The sequence below is a fragment of the Chelonia mydas genome, chromosome 2, assembly GCF_015237465.2.
Source record: "Chelonia mydas isolate rCheMyd1 chromosome 2, rCheMyd1.pri.v2, whole genome shotgun sequence".
Taxonomy (NCBI): domain Eukaryota; kingdom Metazoa; phylum Chordata; order Testudines; family Cheloniidae; genus Chelonia; species Chelonia mydas.
Window position 1 is genome coordinate 7832623 of NC_057850.1, and position 21260 is coordinate 7853882.

Genomic DNA, 21260 nt, shown 5'->3' on the forward strand with positions numbered 1-21260 from the left:
CCCATGTTAGGAATGCTACAGCCGTGTCTCCTGCCTTCTTCCGTATCGGGGGAACAATCTGCACCACAGATAGACCCTGCACAGTGTGTAATGCCTTAATCACAGCGAGCAGCTCAAGAGACACATCACTTCCTGAGGCACCCTCCCTCCCCCACTCCTCCTGATTCAGATGGCTCTGCATTGCCCTCGAAACAGGGCTCTGTCTAAATTGCACAATTTATCTCTGGTTTTTTTTTATCCTGCACAATTTATTTCTCTCTCTCGCATACAACAAACTGCACAGGCCAGATTTTGATCACGTATGCCAGCATAAATCTGGCATAACTCCAGTGACCTGAATGGCATTACTCTGGATTTGCACTGGTGTGTCTGAGAACAAAATCCAATCTCATATGCTACTTTATGTGAGTATGGAGCGATGTTAAGGGTGTACAAAATCAAACATCCTCAACTCCTGGAAATCACAAATCTTATCAACCTGTGGTTAAACCTGGACGCATTTAAGGCCTACTTGGGCATGTCTACACAGCAAAGAAAAACCTGCCGCTGGCCCATGCCAGTGCGGCTTGGGCCGCGCAGCTCTTACATAGCTGTGTAGACATCCGGGCTTGGGCTGGAGCCCAGAATCTAGGACCCTGCGAGGAGGGAGGGTCCCAAAGCTCTCAGCTGGCACGGGCCGGTTGCGGGGTTTTTTTTGCTGTAACAATTTTTTTTTAATCCATTAGATTGGTGCAGTCACAGAGCCAGAATAACCTAATGGTAATGAAAAGCCCAGCAGGAAAATTAGAGTTAATCTTCTTTCAGAATTTCATGTGTTTGGGGAGGGGATCCTAATGACTCAGTACAGCCCTTGGAAAAGCTGAACACTCAATTTTCCCGTCATCCTTCAGTGGTTGAACCACTAACGACCTAGTGCATAAAACACCAGTTCCTCAACAGCAGCACCAATAAAAATATAAAAACTGGACTGGATTATATTGGATTCAGCCTGGACGTGTCCTCTTATTTCATCTCACATGAGACAAGCACCAACATGGTGACGTAATGACATCTGACCTTTATATACCACTTGTCATGCAGAAGGAGCCCCAAATGCTGTACAAACTACTCATTTATATACAGGTATCACTTTACCCACCTCTAGGGAGAAATGCATCAGCTGTTTTTTTCCATGCCCAGCAGCTCTGCACAACAATTCAAGGCAAAAATTGAAGTATCTAATTGAGAGACAGAAAATAAATACTCCACTTTGAATGAGACGAGGACACTGAACCTAACATCCCAAGACTTATAAAATGTGCTGTGAGATCTATAATGAGGACAACTAGTTAGGACTCCAGTTTTACATTTCATCCAGGAGAGGCTACAGCACAGGGCTCTTGAGTCTTTACTGGACCATTGCTTTATTGCTGAGTCAGTGGGAAAGTAACTGCCTGCTAAATCACTTTTGATTTTTCTCCCATCCTCGTACTGATCAGGCCAAATATCTCTAGCTTTCAAGTTCACATCCCAGGATGAAATACCTTAATGTCACTACACTGAGAGCCCCCAGACCCAGCTGATCATATTTTGGACCTAGCTAATGATTCATTTGTAATAGATTTTTTTTAAATTATGATTTCAGCAACCCTGATACCCCCAAAATAAATAAAGGTCCTTATTACAAGGGAAAGACAGGTTGTTCTTTCACAAATCAGATGTGAAGCAGGCACAGCAAATCCATCCCTTCCATGGGATTCATCATTTGTTCCTTGAAAAATAAACAAGAGAGTGGCTCTTGCTTTGAATTTCCTAAGGAACAGCGGTGCCATCGGTTCTTCAGCTCAGTGCGTGCAGAGAGACCAGCTGTTCTTATGAAATTTCCAAGCCCAGTCCTAAGTGTGTCACTTCATGCCCTGAGGCATTCTTGACTGAGGATGGAGAGAAAAGCATCCATTGCATCCAGCGAGGTTATGGAGAAACTCCTGGAGATATATGTATGTTTTTTTGTTTCCACCTCGGGGATTATGAAGTAACCAGGCATTTTGGAGTCAAATTGCTCATTACGGAACCATGTTGCAGCTGCTCTCTTAGCCATTCTGGTATAAGTCACTGAACATCTTAAAGGGATAGTATCCTGGTGACTGTCCTAGAAACTCCCTACCTTAACAATGCCTTTGCTTTATAATTGTTAGAATTCCTGATCCTGGAAGCGTATCTCCATTGGCTCTCTCTGCCTGACTTATACACAAAGTGTTTCAGCCTTTGGACTCAGTCCCAGAGTCTAGGAAAACCAAGAGAATGCAGAGAAAACCCACTAAAATGATTTGAGGGCTTGGAACAAATGCCTTACAGTAAGAGAGTTAAAGAGCCCAGTCTGTAGTTTATCACAAAGAAGATCAAGAGATGACTTGATTATGGTGTGTCCCTTCATGGGGAGAAAACACTGGGCACTGAAAAGTCTCTTTAAGAGAGAATGGCATAACAAGAACTGATGGCTGGAGCTGAAGCCAGACAAATTCCAGTGAGAAATAAGGCACACAGTTTTAACAGTGACAGTGATTAATCATTGGAACAAACTACTGAGGGACATGGTGGATTCTCCATCTCTGGATGTCGTCAGACACAAGTTGTTGGGCTCAGTGCATGGATAACTGGGTGAAATTGTATGAACTGTGATAGACATTAAGCCAGACTAGGTCCCTTCAGGCCTTAATCTATAAATTTAAGAAGATTTGGATAGAGGTAATCGTATAAAAGAGCCCTTCACTTCTCAGTTGCTGATTCATATGCAGCTTAAGTCAGTCAAGACTTCAGTGTTGTTGCCATCTGATGGCAGCTTGGTGGCCTATGTGAAATCGGTCCACCAAGTGCCCTACATCCGTATCTCATATCATGGCAACTATTACCCTCATTAGCAGTCTCAGTAGAGTCTCTATTTCTTGGTCTAATCTGTTCCTCCCTGTGCTTTGGAGCTTTGCTACATAGTTCAGATTCAGATGTTAACTTTCCAAAGTTCAAGGTGGTAAGATCTAAACATTCAGGCCCTTCTATACTTTTAACTAATTGAGACACAACCTTAAGGGAATCGTAAAATGAAATACCTAGCGCAGTTTCTAATTCCTTTCTCTCCAGTTTGGGGGCCCAATTCTACATGGAAGGAGAGAATCAGGCCCATGGGGTTTAACCATTCCCTGAAGATATGGTGCACTCTCTTATGCACTCTCTTTCAGCTTAAAGTGAAATAACCATCAGATCAAGCTGGAGACATTGCTTTGACTTTTTTTTTTTCCTTTGCAGTCACAGGTAGCCATGTCCAGTCCATTTAATTGGTGCATTCTGTGATGAAGTGTTTATCTCACCACGCAGAGAGGACACAGACTCTAGCAGCTTGTTTGATATGTTTTTTCCTCATGCTTTCAGGTCTTGGCTATTTTCTTTAGCGTCTTGTACTCCGTTATGCCCCTCTGTGCTCTACACCTGGTGTCCTGACTGCAGTGGGAATAATAAAATCCACAATTTTAGTGCACAGCCACTGGGTATGATCTGAGGACCATAGGAATGCCTCTATCATGGGCTTCATGCTGTATAGCCTAAGCCACTCCTCATCTCAGAGCCTGAAACCTAAGAGATTTCTGAACTACTGGATTTTGCTAAATCAGCCTCAGAGAGCCCCACTTGGTGTCATTCATACTGAACTTTTCCAGTACACCAGAGGACTTTCAGAGACAATACACAGTACCCTGTGGAGCTGAGGGAAAGGATATTTCCAAGGCAGGAGACATCAGTAAAATACCAGTGAATGCAACTGGAGGCTCTTTCTGTGGGGATTATATATACTGTTGAGGACACTGATGACAAAACCGACAGCTTGCGTTGGTGTTCCATGTGCACCCAGAACGTGGCGCTTACAATGCTCTCTCTTCACCAACTCAAGCCTAAATGCTGGGCACCCTCACAATGGAAATTCTGTGGCATGTTCTGTGTGTTTCTTGCACGGTGCCATCATGTTGCAGCTGCAACAGCAATTCCCGACTAAGCGACAATGTGGGATGTAACAATAAATTGACCTAATGAACATTGTAAATAAGGGAAAAACATGGCTAGCTTTGTTCCATGGAATTGCTTCTTGCTTTTTAAATTGATACCATGGGGCCAGCTTTACTTATTGGCTCTGCTCTTACCAGTGCAAGGTACATTTCTTAGTGGTCACGAGAGAGGCCCAATTTGCAGTCCTGTATCAGTCTCAAGAGCCACAGAGGACGTTGTCATATTTGCTAGCTGCCAGTCACAGGACTGAATTAATCCACCACCCTGTTCCCTGAGCTGCCTGTGTCCTTTGTTCAGGAATTTACAAAGGAGCCAACAGTCAATAACTTTGCAAAAGCTCTTTTGTTCTGGAAGTGATTCTTCTTTTTTTCATTGGGGTATATTCAAGATTTATAGTCTCTTGATCTATAATTAATGTTTCAGATCCTGAAGTCCTTACTCAGTTTTTACTCTGGCAAGATTATTGGGCCAGATTCTTACACTGGTTTAAATGAGATCAGAATCTGGCTGTCAGTTTCAGAAGGAGTATTGACGGAGTTTTCTTAACACTTCATCTGATCTTGATGCTTGTTGCCTACGCGCCTCTGTTTGTGACTTCACAAGTATTTCCATGGTACCAATTGCAGTGTCACAAACAGAAGCATCTGACTACAGCTGGGCAAAGGTTTTTCACTTTTTTTTTCTGAAAAATGCTTTTGCAGGGAAACAAAAATTTCAAATAGTCAAAACATTTCATTTTGACTTTTTGATTCGAAACAGTGTTTCAATTTTAAATCAGGACAGTTTAAAAAAAATACACAAAAAGGGTGGAAAAATATCCTAAACAGCCAAAATCAAAATAAAATCCAAAAAAAAAATCTTTTGAATCAACTGAAACGTTTTGGTCGACTCAGTATGAATCAAAAGTTCAAAAAAAATTGTTTTGGGTCAATTCAAAATATTTAGGTTGATTTGAAACTAATTTTTTTCAAGTTTTCTGATTCAACCAAAAACCTTGAAAAAAATGTGGTTATGGTTCAAATCAAAGTGGACTTTATTTTGATTTTTCAGTTTGTCTCCCAAAGCAAAAAATCTGTTATTTGCTGATCTCTACCTATGACTTCAAGGGCAGGGCACCTTGAGCAAATGAAATCTTAAGAAACAGGATCCTACTTCATGCAAAAGTCCTTTTAAAGTAATGTACAAGGGAGGAAAAATATAAAGACCCCATAATATGTAGGAAGACTTATTCCTAAATAAGTTTTGCTATAATTCATAAATAATTTCTCCCTCTTAAAGGGCTTAATCTTCAAAATGTTGAATGCTTGAACGGAAATCAGTCAGAGTTGTAGGCACACATCACCTTTCATAGGCCAATTCTAATCTTGCGTGGCATCTCTTTTACAATCTGTAGCATAATTTAGCATTTTCCCTTGGGTTTCTAGTGCATATTTAATCTGAGAATCTCAAAGTGACTTGTGAACATTAATTTAAACTTTGAAACACCCTTAAACATTTGCCATGACAGCCCATCTCTAAGCATACAGTGAAATAGCCTAATTTTCAGAGGTGCTAAGAATTCAGTTTACATTGATACCAATAGGACTTATGGGTGCTTGGCCTTTAGGATCATGAGGTTTTTGTATCCCTTACGTATATTTTTGTTATGATACTTCCAGATGTTCCTGATATCCATATAAATATATGATTCCTTTTGTAATCTTGTTACATTCATGGCCTCAATGACTTCTTGAAACAATGAGTTCCACAGTTTATTCAGACATTGTGTGAAATACTATTTCCTTTTATCAGTTTTGAATTTGCCACCTTTTAATTTAATGAAATGTCACTTTTTGTTCTTGTATTATCAAACTAATATTTTCCCCCTGTTGTGCTTAAGTTATCTCTCTACCTGCTTTTTCTGTCTTGGGTTGTCCAAGAACCATGGAGGTCCTGGGGTGCTGGTGGTGAAGTGGGATGGAAGCAGAAGCAGCAGACAGGGTTTAGTCATTGTGGTTCACTGATTCTTCTGCTCATGGGCTTAAGTGGGTTTGGGGATTTGGTGGAGTCCCTGATTTTTTGATATCACAGTGATAGCATCCCTTTGCCTGGAGAAAGGGAGAGTTCTGATTGCCTCCCAAGGGGGGAAGGACATGGGCATAGCTCCTGGGTCCACATTCAGTCTCAGTGTCTAAAACAGAGGATGCTGGCTCTGTGTGTGGGTGTGGCGAGAAGGTGGAGAAGGCAGCAGGTAGGCAGGGCTGTGCTATTCTACCCTAAGCCTTGCCTGCATGAATATTGTCTCCCAAAACAATGAGCTTTGTGAATGTCATACCCATGTCAGGCTCAATCAACTCCCTGGGAAAATCTTTGAGGTCTTGAGGCTTTTGTGTGTGGAACAGAGAGGAAAGGAGGAAGAGGATGCTGACTTAAAAGACCAAAGGGGAAATATTAGCAAAATCTTTGTTTTCCCGAGTTATATTATTAAAGATATATTTTTGTGAGTAACCTCGAAATACAATTTTAAAAGTGTGGCCTTTAATGGTAGACCTTTGGGGATGTATTTCCCATTGCTACAGCAAGGCGAGTGGGGTTATTACATAATTGTGTCTACAAACTCAGCTGCAGAGAATACATAAGTATCTGGTTATTTTTCCTCTGTGGACAAGGTTGCTAGTGCATTAACAGAAGCCCTGAAGAGGCTGGAATGCCCAGCTGCTCTGTCTAGTGATCCACATAAGTATGAAATATATGTCTGTTGGGACAGGGAAAAATAACCCGTTGGACTTTCTCTGGACCAAAATCTAATTAAAGGATGCACCAGGATTTCTCTGGAGACAATTGGTTACAGGAGAATTATTTTATCAGTGCTGTTAGAGAAACAGATAAAGAACATCTTAGAAACAGCACTCCAGGGTTTGTAGTGAGTCGTGAACAATTATGTGTTTTGCCGGTGGGGAACCATGTTTTTGATTCCGCAATCTACTGAAAATCCACCACGGCAGCCATTTATACTCAGTCAGTTGTGCGTCTCGAGGTTCACAGGCAACTGTGGAGACAGGGAAGGTTTTGTGAGCACTCCCCTATTTCCTGTCCACCTCTTGCTAAAGTAATTCACTCAGTCTCTTACAAATGGGATCTCTCCAGAGGTCAGGAGTGTCCCATAAATAAGATTGTCTCAGAGCATCAACCAAACCTGGATAAAGAGATGTATGCTCCTCCTTTTTATCTCCAGCTGCACTTGCAGGCCTCTGGGCTCCTTATTGACGAGAAGAGCCTTATCATAAATATAAAGGGAAGGGTAAACACCTTTAAATCCGTCCTGGCCAGAGGAAAAACCCTTTCACCTGTAAAGGGTTAAGAAGCTACGACAACCTCGCTGACCAAAATGACCAATGAGGAGACATGAAACTTTCAGAGCTGGAGTGGGGGGAAACAAAGGGTTCTCTCTGTCTCTATGTTGCTTTTGCCGGGACCAGAGCAGGAATGCAGGTCAGAACTCCTGTAAAAAGTCAGTAAGTAATCTAGTTAGATATGCGTTAGATTCTGTTTTGTTTAAATGGCTGAGAAAATATGTAGTGCTGAATGGAATGTATATTCCTGTTTTTGTGTCTTTTTGTAACTTAAGGTTTTGCCTAGAGGGATTCTCTATGTTTTGAATCTGATTACCCTGTAAGGTATTTACCATCCTGATTTTACAGAGTTGATTCTTGTACTTTTTCTTTAATTAAAATTCTTCTTCTAAGAACATGATTACTTTTCCATTGTTCTCAAGATCCAAGGGTTTGGGTCTGTGTTCACCTATGCAAATTGGTGAGGATTTTTATCAAGCCTTCCCCAGGAAAGGGGATGTAGAGCTTGGGGGGATTTTGGAGGGAAAGACGTTTCCAAGTGGGCTCTTACCCTGTTATATTTGTTAGACTCTTGGTGGTGGCAGCAATAAAGTCCAGGGACAAAAGGTAAAATAGTTTGTACCTTGGGGAAGTGTTAACCTAAGCTGGTAAAAATAAGCTTAGGGGAGTTTTCATGCAGGTCCCCACATCTGTACCCTAGAGTTCAGAGTGGGGAAGAAACCTTGACAAGCCTGAACTCGTAGAAGAAGTTAGAGAGTTAGCATTATGTGACAAGTCGTCTCTCCATGTTCCACCAGCAGGTGCTTTGTGCACTAATTCCCATGTTTCTTTCTATAAAACACTGTGGGAAAGGTTCTCAAAAGAACGCTAGGGCCATGAATCAAGTTAGGTCTAATTCCCTGTGTGTGCTGAGCCGTTTAGAGATAATGGGAGAAGGGCACTAGAAATTGCTGTCCAGTTTACGGCTGCAGTCCAGTTCAGCACAGACAATGGGTTTAATAATATATCTTTGGGCAGGGTGTGTGTGAAGCATTCTGAGCTGTATATACTACATAATGTATAATGTTTATGATTTTGTTCCACTGCCTCAGAATCTCATTTGGACACTCTCTTAGCATGCCCAGAAATGTCTCTGACACTTTTCCAACGCCTATCATGAAGAAGTATTATCAAGAAACTTGCATGAGGAATGCTAGCAACAAGCCTCTTCAGTTTCATAAGCTGGCCAAAACTCAGACCCCCCCCCCCCACACACACAGTTGAAATGGCTTGTTTATAAACACTCAGCTGCCATGAAGAGTGTTTACCTCTTACACTCTTTGTTTCTTGACTTTAGCAAAGCTTTTGACACAGTCTCCCACAGTATTCTTGTCAGCAAGTTAAGGAAGTATGGGCTGGATGAATGCACTATAAGGTGGGTAGAAAGCTGGCTAGATTGTCGGGCTCAACGGGTAGTGATCAATGGCTCCATGTCTAGTTGGCAGCCGGTGTCAAGTGGAGTGCCCCAGGGGTCGGTCCTGGGGCCGGTTTTGTTCAATATCTTCATAAATGATCTGGAGGATGGTGTGGATTGCACTCTCAGCAAATTTGTGGATGATACTAAATTGGGAGGAGTGGTAGATACGCTGGAGGGGAGGGATAGGATACAGAAGGACCTCGACAAATTGGAGGATTGGGCCAAAAGAAATCTGATGAGGTTCAATAAGGATAAGTGCAGGGTCCTGCACTTAGGATGGAAGAATCCAATGCACCGCTACAGACTAGGGACCGAATGGCTAGGCAGCAGTTCTGCGGAAAAGGACCTAGGGGTGACAGTGGACGAGAAGCTGGATATGAGTCAGCAGTGTGCCCTTGTTGCCCTTGTTGCCAAGAAGGCCAATGGCATTTTGGGATGTATAAGTAGGGGCATAGCGAGCAGATCGAGGGACGTGATCATTCCCCTCTATTCGACACTGGTGAGGCCTCATCTGGAGTACTGTGTCCAGTTTTGGGCCCCACACTACAAGAAGGATGTGGATAAATTGGAGAGAGTCCAGCGAAGGGCAACAAAAATAATTAGGGGTCTAGAGCACATGACTTATGAGGAGAGGCTGAGGGAGCTGGGATTGTTTAGTCTGCAGAAGAGAAGAATGAGGGGGGATTTGATAGCTGCTTTCAACTACCTGAAAGGGGGTTCCAAAGAGGATGGCTCTAGACTGTTCTCAATGGTAGCAGATGACAGAACGAGGAGTAATGGTCTCAAGTTGCAATGGGGGAGGTTTAGATTGGATATTAGGAAAAACTTTTTCACTAAGAGGGTGGTGAAACACTGGAATGCGTTACCTAGGGAGGTGGTAGAATCTCCTTCCTTAGAGGTTTTTAAGGTCAGGCTTGACAAAGCCCTGGCTGGGATGATTTAACTGGGAATTGGTCCTGCTTCGAGCAGGGGGTTGGACTAGATGACCTTCTGGGGTCCCTTCCAACCCTGATATTCTATGATTCTATGATTCTAAGAAGATGATACCTAAATAAATATATCTACAGCCGTCAGGTCACCAAGGGCAGTGTGAAGTCTCTGCTACTGAAGAATCAATTTTTCAGGCCTGCTTTGGGCTACTCATTCTTCCAGTGTTGTTTGTACTGGGTTCAGGTGTGGTTGAGTCATTATTTTAACACACAGTGCCCCCTAGCCCTTTGCACAGTATTGTGCTAACCCTGAGTGTGTCTAATTGCTGCAAGCTACAGCGGATATGGAACACAGCATTGCTCCAGATTTCAAGGCTTTGCGTGTTCAACACTTAAATTTTGCTGTGAATCAGAGCGGGGAATTCTCAGACTGTATTACGATCCTTTTTTATTGTCTTAAAGACAGGCAAAATGAAGACCTTATACCAAAACCTGCCTGATTGGCGCATAAGAGAAGACTAGGTTTCACCTCATCACCAGACTATCTGCTCTGCTGGGTGTGGTTTGGTTTGATTTTCTTTTTCAAAATAAACCACTCTCTCTGTGATTCTGAATTGCCTTCATGGTCAGTGGATTCATGCACAAACCAAATCTGATTCAAGTATTTATCCCATGCCAGCTAAATAACCAGGAGAAAAAATTACCTTTTGGGTTTTCTCCAATTCTGTCTGCGTAATGAAAATCTGGAGATTAGTAATTAGGGAGGGATGAATCAGAATTGTGCCAAATCTTTGCCCCAGACATGATATAAATTGTTTTTAAGGTTTAAAAACATTTTCCCTGCTGATATAAACATTGTGGTCCAGAGCCTCAGCTGATGTAAATTCCCAGGGTGAAATCCTGGCCCCACTAAAGTCCAATATAAAAACTATCATTGACTTCAATAGAGTCAGGATTTCACCTCTAGTACTTTGTGGGCTTGCTCAGGCCAGAGACATTGTGATCCTTTGGTTTTACTTTTCAATGGCCCAGTCCTCAGGTGGTATAAATGGAAGCAGCACCATTCGGCACTGGAGTTAGGCTCATTTTCACCAGCTGAGTATCTGACCCAGTATTTCACAACCTCAGCTTCTAGTCCTGGCCTAAGCCAGAAAGAAAAGGAAATTAGTTTATCTTCCTCTGAAGTATCTGGCACTGGCCTCTGTCAGAGACAGGATGCTAGACTAGTTTATCCATCACCCTGTGCTCCTGTGAGATGTGCCAAAGTTTTCAAACAACAACAAAAAGCGAACCTGTCATAACCATAAGGGTAGCCTAAAATTCTTCCTTACTTGTAAGGGGTTAAAAAGCTCAAATAACTTGGTTGGCACCTGACCAAAGGAACCGATGGGGACAAAAGATACTTTTAAATCTGCGTTGGGAAGAGAGGCTTTGTTTTGGGTTCTTTGTTTCTGTGTTTGTTCACTCTTGGGACTAAGAGGGACCAGACATCAATCCATGTCCTCCAAACCGTTCTGAACCAGACTCTCATGTTACAGAACTGTAAGTACAGCCAGGCAAGGCGTATTTGTTTATCTTTGTTTTCTCAACTTGTGAATTTTCCCTTTGCTGGAGGGAGGTTTATCCCTCTTTTGTTGTAACTTTGAAACTGAGGCTAGAGGGGGTTCCTCTGTGTTCTGTGCATCTTTTGTTACCCTGTAAAGTTATCTTCCAACCTGATTTTGCGTAGGGGATTTTTACCTTTTCTTTTTTTTTTAATAAAATTCTTCTTTTAAGAACTGATTGATTTCTTTTCAGTGTCCAAAGATCCAGGGATTTGGGTCTGTGTTCACTTTGTAACCAATTATTAGGATATTATTCTCAAGCCTGCCCAGGAAAGGAGGTGTAAGGGCTTGGGGGGAAATTCTGGGGGAACAGGAACTCCAAGTGGTCCTTTCCCTGATTCTTTGTCTAAATCACTTGGACGTGGCAGCATACTGTTCAAGGACAAGGTGGAATTTGTGCCTTGGGAAAGTTTTTAACCTAAGCTGGTAAAAATAAGCTTAGGGGGTCTTGAATGCAGGTCCCCACATCTGTACCCCAGAGTTCAGAGTGAGGAAGGAACCCTGACAGAACCAGTCATTCTCAATCTGCTAGAAATGGTTGTTTCTCATCTGCTTGAAGAATTTGGGATTCTCTGTGTCTTCTCTCCACCAATTTTTCCTTTCCCTCATTGGGGCTTTCACAAAAGGATAGCCAGCATCTGGGAGTGAAATCCTGACCTCTCTCCGTGGCAAATCTCCCATTGAGTTCAATGGGGCCAGGATTTCACCTGATATTAAACTGTGAATCGCTGCTGTCTCGTTAGTCTTTACACAACTGGTGCAGGTTACTTATGTCTCTCCATTAGTAAACTCCCATGATGTTTTCTGGCTTTCTAGAATCTCCCTTATCTCCTAGACTCCTTGGAAGCTGTAACCCATTTACCCTCAGCAACAACCAGACAAGGACCATTGCTCATACTACAGACATAGCAGGATGTGCTTTCTCAGCCTATCGAGTCCCTGAGGCTAGGACTGCCCTACCCTACTCTATAATTCTGTGACTAGAAGTAAGCTGTGGTTACTCCACTCCTGCAGGATAGCAACTTTGTAGTCACAGTGCCCCTGGAGTACCTCGCCTTAAGGGGACAAGTGTTTGATGCCATCACTCATTTACACCGGGACATTGACAAATTTTGACTTCTCGGTGAGCCGTTAAGAGCAGGCGGCGGAATGATCTGAGTACCGGTTGTCTGGCTAAACTCACAGGTATTTATTAATCCGCTGACATCCCTATTTTCCTGATGCTGTATTCAAATTGCAGTGTCAGTAGAATTGCCTGTTGTTAGAATTCCACTTTACCGAAGCCATCCTACTAATTCTTCTCTGAAACCAACACGCATACACACTAACAACCTGATGCACGTTAGCTATAAAACACTTGGGTGGGAGGGGACGAAAATCCACACCTAAGATGGTGATGTGGGACAAACCTAGTGAGTGCTTCAATTACAGAGAGGAATTAAATAGCCTGGAGTTAATCAGAAGCCAGATTTCACTTTCATTATCATTTTCATGTAGCTGAAGGCCCAAGTACAGGCAGCTAGAGCCGCAGGCCTGTTCTCTATGTGTCCATGTACATATGGGCACCTCCTCTGGAAATAGGCTGGCTTGCAAAAAGTGGCCTGTAGACATGCAGATTTATTGCAGAAATAAACACTGTTGATTCAAAGTGGCTATTACAGAACAATGTGCGTTGTAGGCTGATTTGCGACTGGAGTGACCTGAGCCCTGCGTGCACGCTTTCCGTATTGGAATGATTTCTGTGCATCATGTGTCAGAGCATTCTTTTTCTTTTCAATGAATGGTAAAGAAGGGCCATCACTGGCTCCCATCCTCTTATAAACTGATCAAAGAGGAGAACAATGGTTCATTCCTGTAGAGAGACAGAAATCCCCTCTTCTGGTAATCATTGCTGTTGTTTGACTTAAAAATGTGCTTGTCCGACAAGCTCTATTTGAATGCACAAAGATAGAGAGCAACTCGTCTAGTATCAAGATAGATGAAACCCATTCCCCCCACATCCCTCCATAGTCTTCCTCTGAACACTAGGGTGGGATTTTCAAAAGCACTTAAGGGACTTGGGAGCACAATTCCCACTGACTTACAATCGTGAGTGAAGAGGGGAGCCTAGCACCATGCTATGAAGGTCAACAGGCTCAGCTTCTGGAAGACCAGTAAGGGGAACACAGGCCACTTGAGGACTCTCCACTGAGAACACGGCACTTCCAGTCCCCAGATGTTTAAATCAAGGGAGATATCAAAAGGGTCCCTGCTGTCCCTGGCTGCAGTAGCAATGTGATCGCTGGGCTGCCAGGTGTCCTGCATCTCACGTGGCGCTCACCCATCCGGCAGCCCTGTCACACATTCTTGCTACGGAGATCTTGCGTGTCCAAGATGGACGGCAGTCCCGAGAGATTGGTGGTGCCTGCTCTGCACACAGCCAGACACCCATGCGGCCTCTTTATTTCCCCTCTTGTTGCGCTCCTGCTGGATCCCAGCAAGGGAAGAGCTGGCAGAGGTGGCAGCGGCAGGCAGTGAGAAGTGAGGGCTCTGGTTCCAGACTCCCTCAGCCAGGCACCGCAACCTCATGCTTCTCTCCAGCGTTCCCCCGGCCCACTAAACATGCTGCCCCTGCCTGAGAAAGCCTCTGAGGGGAAAGTAGCCCTACCATACTTTCCAGTTTATAGACATATGTCAATGATTTCTAATTATCCAAATTGGCTCATATAGCTCATACAGTGATACATGGAGCTGCCCCAAAGTTGGCAGCCATGAGGATTGCCATTTAGAAAGCAAGGAAGATTTAACGGCTTAGCTAGCAGAAGTCTGCATCATTTACCATAGCTCTTCGAAATGTCTTTGGGCTTGTCTGTGCTAGGAGTTAAAATGCTTTCAGCAATCAATTTGGCTGAGCTGGTGCTGAGCACAGTTCACCTCAAGGGTGGACATAATGATTACCCAGAAGGCGTTTTGTTTCCTTGGCTTTTCATCGTCACGGTGGACCGCTTCCCTTACATTTTCCATTGCTTGCTTTCCTCGTGCCTTCATAGTAAATCATTCTGTTGCAGAGAATGCATGGGCTTCTTTTTGAGGCCCATCAGTTCGCCAGAGGAATGGCGAATACAAAGTGTTCCCCTCGCAAGGAATCGAGAAGGCATCGTCTTTCTCTGCAGGCCCATGAAAAGAGACCGAGCGTTGAACCCAACTCCAATATATAGCTACAGTGAAAGATAACTGCACTTACCGTGGTGACACTTTGTGTCCACAGCGAGCAAGACGATTCACCAAAGTGGGTAAATGTCATAATCCCCATTTTAGACACGGGGAGACAGACTCCGAGATGAAAAAGGGGACAAGAAATTAGTGGTGCTCTGGAAAAGCTCTTGAGCACCTGCTTAACTCTGAGCACATGAAGCAGTCTCCTTGAAGTCAAGCAGAGGTAAACCTTCAAAGTCAATGGATCTACTCGTGTACGTAAAGTGAAGCAGTTGCTGTAAGTGCTTTGCTGACTCAGGCTGTTAAGCCCTAATGTCGTACAGCGAGTCTCTAGCAGCTGGAAATAAATCCCATGTCTTCTAACTCCAAGGCGTGTGCTTCCCATGCACAGTGGCTTTTGTGCGGTTGTTTTATCAACGCTTTCTTCACAGTACTTGCCCATTCCCCAGCCAGCCTACCTGCTGGCGCTTCAAAACAAAACTGGCAAGAGGATTAGCCTCTGTGCTGTAATTCAGACATCAAATCTCCTTTTGAAATGTGTTGGAAAAAGTTTAGCCCTGACAGTCCTGTTTTGTTGCGCTATCTCCTGATTCCCAAATAAAACATTCAAAGCTGAGGGCTTTCTTTCTTTCATATTTTTAAGTCCCCTTTTGATGTTCTGTGAGCTTTGCCTTTCTTTCTCTCTCTCTTTTTTGAAGTACTTAGAGAAGAAAGTTCATTTTCTTTAATTGCGGTTTCCACCACCATCAACAAAATCACCACTCCATAGGTCTCTTGGCTTTTGTTTTCCTTACTGCTGCTTTTACTCTTGACATTCAGCCTGCCCAACTAATCCTGATCTGACACTTTGTAAAATCTTTATTCTGTCTCAAAACCCTGCTGTGAACCTTCTCCAGTGCTTCCAGCATTTGCATTTACCATCCATTCACATGTCTAAATCGATGTGGTTTTCTTATCATCAAATAGCCTGCCAGCTTTACAAAAAAAGGACACAAAGTTAATGAAATCAGGATTAAAACTGTATCAGCATTTAGTGAGCTCACTGGGGCTTGGCCTAAGCTTGGTATGAGGTCCAATAATTTGTTTTAACTCTCTGTACTCAGAGTAATAGCTGAAATGATAGTGCAGGTAAGTCCACTTCCTTCTGTTTGTGAGGATAAGAGCATTTCAGAAGAGAGATACAGGGCATTTTTTTTTTCTGAAGGAAAACACATGTGTTGACTTTATTCTGTTTCCCCCCATTTTAATTCCTGAGGAACTCTACCCCAAAGAGAGAAATATCTTTTTGGAGAAAAAGCCTGTATCGTTGCTGGCATGCAGTCAGAACCTCTCATTATGCCGATTTCATAGACTCTGGCCTAGATCTTCAAAGATATTTAGGTGCCTAATTCCTATTGTAGTTAGGCACCTAAATACCTTTGAGGATGTGTGCCCATGTACCTCTTGCTAGGTGAGAGCGGCAATCTGCACGCCTATCACCGTGGGCTCTGAACTCCTAGTATGCCCCCAATCAAAGGCCTTGTCTACACTACAAAATTACTCCAATTTTACAGAAGTCGATTTTTGGGAACAGATTGTGTAAAGTCGAGTGCATGCATCCACACTAAACACATTAATTTGGCAGTGTGCGTCCACAGTACCGTGGCAAGCATCGACATTCTGAGTGATACACTGTGGGTAGCTATCCCACAGTTCCCGCCATCCCCGCTGCCCATTGGAATTCTGGGCTGAACTCCCAATGCCTGATGGGGCCAAAAATTTGTCACGGGTGGTTATGGGTAAATGTCATCAGTCAACCCTCCCTCCCTCCATGAAAGCAACAGCAGACAATCATTTCACGCCCTTTTCCCTGGATTGCCTGAGCAGACACCATAGCACGGCAAGCATGGAGCCCGTTCAGCTCACCACAGCAGTTATGACCATTGTAAACACCTCACACATTATTGTGCAGTTTATGCAGAACCAGAACTTGAAAAACCAGGCGAGGAGGTGACGGCAGTGCGGTGATGAGAGTGATGAGGACATGGACACAGATTTCTCTAAAACCGCGGTCCCTGGCAATTTGGAGATCATGGTGTTACTGGGGCAGGCTCATGCCATGGAGTGCCAATTCTGGGCCCGGGAAACAAGCACAGACTGGTGGGACCGCATAGTGTTGCAGGTTTGGGATGATTCCCAGTGGCTCCAAAACTTTCGCATGCATAAGGGCACTTTCATGGAACTTTGTGACTTGCTTTCCCCTGCCCTGAAGCTCAAGATTACCAAGATGAGAGCAGCTCTCACAGTTGAGAAGCAAGTGGCAATAGCCCTGTGGAAGCTTGCAACGCCAGACAGCTACTGGTCAGTCGGGAATCAATTTGGAGTGGGCAAATCTACTGTGGGAGTTGCTGTGATGCAAGTAGCCAACGCAATCATTGAGCGGCTGCTATCAAAGGTAGTGACTCTGGGAAATGTGCAGGTCATAGTAGATGGCTTTGCTGCAATGGGATTCCCTAACTGTGGTGGGGCTATAGATGGAATGCATATCCCTATCTTGGGACCGGACCACCAGGGCAGCCAGTACATAAACTGCAAGGATACTTTTCAATGGTGCTGCAAGCACTGGTGGATCACAAGGGATGTTTCACCAACATCAACATGGGATGGCCGGGAAAGGTTCATGACGCTCGTGTCTTCAGGAACTCTGGTCTGTTTAAACGGCTGCAGGAAGGGATTTACTTCCCAGACCAGAAAATAACTGTTGGGGATGTTAAAATGCCTATAATTATCCTTGGGGACCCAGCCTACCCCTTAATGCCCTGGCTCATGAAGCCGTACACAGGCACCCTGGACAGTAGTAAGGAGCTGTTCAACTATAGGCTGAGCAAATGCAGAATGGTGGTAGAGTGTGCATTTGGACGTTTAAAGGGTTGCTGGCGCAGTTTACTGACTTGCTCAGACCTCAGCGAAACCAATATTCCCATTGTTATTGCTGCTTGCTGTGTGCTCCACAATCTCTGTGAGAGTAAGAGGGAGACGTTTATGGCAGGGTGGGAGGTTGAGGCAAATCGCCTGGCCGCTGAATATGCGTAGCCAAACACCAGGGCGATTAGAAGAGCACAGCAGGAAGCGCTGCTCATTAGAGAAGCTTTGAAAACCAGTTTCATGACTGGCCAGGGTACCGTGTGACACTTCTGTTTGTTTCTCCTTGATGAAAACCCACCCCCTTGGTTGACTCTAATTCCCTGTAAGCCACCCGCCCTCCCCGCTTTGATCACAGCTTGCTTGCAAAGGAAATAAAGTCACTATCATTTAAAAACCATGTATTCTTTATTAATTGATTATAAAAATAGGGAGTTAACTCACAAGGTAGCCTGGGTGAGGTGTGGGAGGAGGGTAGGAGGGAAGGAAAAGGACACTTCAAAGCTTGTTGAATGACAGCGTTCTCTTGCTTGGGCTGTCCACTGGGGCGGAGTGGTTGGGTGCCCAGAGCCCCGCCTCCCCCCCTGCGTTCTTGGGTGTCTGGATGAGGAGGCTATGAAACTTGGGGAGGAGGAAGGGTGGTTAAACAGGGGCTTCAGCGGCAGTCTGTGATCCTGCTGCCATTCATGAACCTCCAGCAGATGCCGGAGCATATCCGTTTGATCCCTCAGTAGCCCCAGCATTGCATCCTGCCTCCTCTGATCTTCCTGCCACCACCTCTCATCTTGATCATCCCTCCTGTCCTCACATTCATCGGCCGCTTTCCTGTACTGTGCTACTGTGTCCGTCCACACATTCTGCTGAGCTCTGTCAGTGCTGGACGACTTGAAACATTTGCAGCTGCGGGAGGAAAAAAAGGGAGTGAAGTATTTAAAAAGATACATTTTACAGAACAATGGCTATACTCTTTCACGGTGAACAACACTATTCACATTACATAGCACAAGTGATTTCAGTACAAGGTCGCATTTTGCATCTTATATTGAGTGCCTGCGGCTTTGGTGTTAGAGATCACACACGCAGTGCCGGGCAAGAAAATTCGGCTTGCAGGTGGTCATGGTAAGCCATAGTCTTTTGGCTTCTGCAATCTTCATAACAGCAGCGCCATCCTTTCCCATACCAAGCAAAGCCCGTTGAGTTGGCTTGGCTAACTGCGGGGAGGATTTATTTTCAGCCACAGGCAAACAGCTCAGTAGGAAAGGCCACGTCTGAATGTCCCCTTAATTAAATTCCCCTATTTCAACCAGGTTACCATGAACGATATCACTCTCCTGAGGATAACACAGAGAGATAAAGAACGGATGTTGCTTGAATGCCAGCAAACACCTGGACCATACACTGCCAGGCTTTGTCATGCAATGATACCAGATTACTTGCTACTAGCATGGCGTGGTAAAGTGTCCTACCATGGAGGACGGAATAAGGCTGCTCTCCCCAGAAACCTTCTGCAAAGGCTTTTAGAGTACCTCCAGGAGAGCTTCATGGAGATGTCCCTGGAGGATTTCCGCTCCATCCCCAGATACGTTAATGGACTTTTCCAGTAGCTATACGGGCCACAAATGTATCCCAAGTCCTCAGGGCTAATTAATCATTAAAAAATGCTTGCTTTTATAACATGTATTATATTTAAAAAGGTACACTCACCAGAGGTCCCTTCTCCGGCTTGGTTGGGTTGGGAGGGTATTTCAGTCAGGGTGATAAAAAGATCCTGGCTGTCAGGGAGTGCTGTGTGCTCTCCTCAAGCTCATCCTCCTCATCATCATCTTCCCCGTCCGCAAAATCCTCAGGCATGGTGGAGAGTACCCCATCATTGGAGTCCACGGACAGGAGTGGGGTAGTGGTGGCGGCCCCCCCTAGAATTGCATGCAGCTCAGCGTAGAAGTGGCATGTCTGGGGCTCTGTCCTGGGTGTCTGTTTGATTCTTTGGTTTTCTGGTATGCTTGTCTGAGCTCCTTAAGTTTCACACAGCACTGTGTGTAGCCTGCTGTAGCCTCTGTCCACCATGGCCTTGCAGATTTTTTAAAATGTTTTGGCATTTAGTCTTTTGGAACGTAGTTCTGGTAGCACGGATTCATCTCCCCATACAGCGATCGGATCCAGTACCTCCCGTTCGGTCCATGCTGGAGCTCTTTTTCGATTCTGGGACTGCATGGTCACCTGTGCTGATGAGCTCGCCTGGCCAAACAGGAAATGAGATTCAAAAGTTCCCAGGGCTTTTCCTGTACACCTGGCCAGTGCATCCAAGTTCAGAGTGCTCTCCAGTGTGGTCACAATGGTGCACTGTGGGATAGCTCCTGGAGGGCAATACCATCGAATTGCGTTCACACTAACCCTAATTTGAAATGGCGATGTCGATTTCAGCACTAATCCCCTCGTTGGGGAGAAGTACAAAAATCGATTTTAAGAGCCCTTTATGTTGAAAAAAATGGCTTCGTTGTGTGGATGGGTGCAGGGTTAATTCGATTTAACGCTGCTAAATTCGACATAAACTCGTAGTGTAGACCAGGCCTAAGTAATAGCAGCTTGGTTTAATGTTTCAATGGAGGATCTAAGTGAATGTACTGCAAGAAGTGGCTTGGGGATGTAGTTGGTGGCGCACTGAATCCTCTGAGCTGGTACTTATTTGCATCACGGAGGGCACACCTTTTAAAGGTCCATGCAGTTTCATGTCTCCTCAAACAAGAGAGTCCCACTGGGAGGAAAGAAAGCTGCGGACTGTGCTGAATGGTGGAAACTTCAGCTCTTCTGAGTCCTTCAGCCAGTCATTTGCCAGGGGCGGTTTGGGGGAGCGAGTAGCTACAGATCCACCCCCGTGCTGCTGCTGGTGCTCAGAATGGTGAGGGGGAAAGGGTTCTGAAAATACAGAGTGGGGACTCCAACTCTGACTGCACTCAGCCTAGCCAGAGAGGTTTCACAGCCTGCCCCTTCTCCTCACCGTGTCAGCTTGTTGCTAGCCAGATATTGCTGTGAGGGAGGAGAGCCGCTAGAGAGTCCTTTCAGCCCATCCCACTGCACTTTTGCTGTCCCTGTAGCCACTCAGTGTGAGGCCCAGGCACTCACTAAAATAGCAGTCAGGAGGACTCACAAAAAGGGAGTGCATCCTCATGGGAGAGGGCAATCCACCAGTCCTTCCTTCCTGCTAAGAGCACAGCCTATGCATGCTGCTGTGACCCTGAGTTCCCTTCCACCAAGCCCCCATACTCAGGCCTTGCACATGTTACAGGAAGGATGGGTTGCGGAGTGGAGAAGGTACTGGTCGGAGATACAAAGATGTGGATTCAGTTCTTGGCTCTACCCTAAGCTTCCTGTGTGAGTTGAGGCAAGTCTCTTAATTGGTCTTAATTAGGATAATAGCACTCCCCCACTCTGTCTTGTCTATTTATGCTGTAAAGTCTTTGGGGCACTTCCGCTTCTGTAAAAATGGGGTAATACTTCCCTACCTCACTGGGGTGTTTGGAGGATGAATTAACTGAGGTACATTAGTTGCTCAGTTACTATGGCAATGAGGGGCCATAAAAGTCCCTAGATAGCTAACAACTGTACAAACGCTCTTTTGTCATGTATTTATTAAGTTAATAAAAATGAAGCTACTTAAAACATTCATGAGCGTCAAGGTCTCACAAAAGTTTTAGACAAAAGAAAATAATTGGAATTATTATGGGCATGAAGGGAAGCACGCTATCAGGCTTTATGAAAGCTTTGTTCAAGGACTTTCTTCTCATGCTATAGATGGTAGTGCTGCATGTAACCACCT

The 21260-nt window shown here is 44.5% G+C and overlaps 1 protein-coding gene across 1 annotated transcript in view; it reads left to right on the plus strand.

Moving 5' to 3' along the window:
• The window catches only part of TSNARE1 (t-SNARE domain containing 1), a 684473-nt gene that overhangs the window by 610476 nt on the left and 52737 nt on the right, over nt 1-21260 (plus strand). The window lies entirely within an intron of this gene.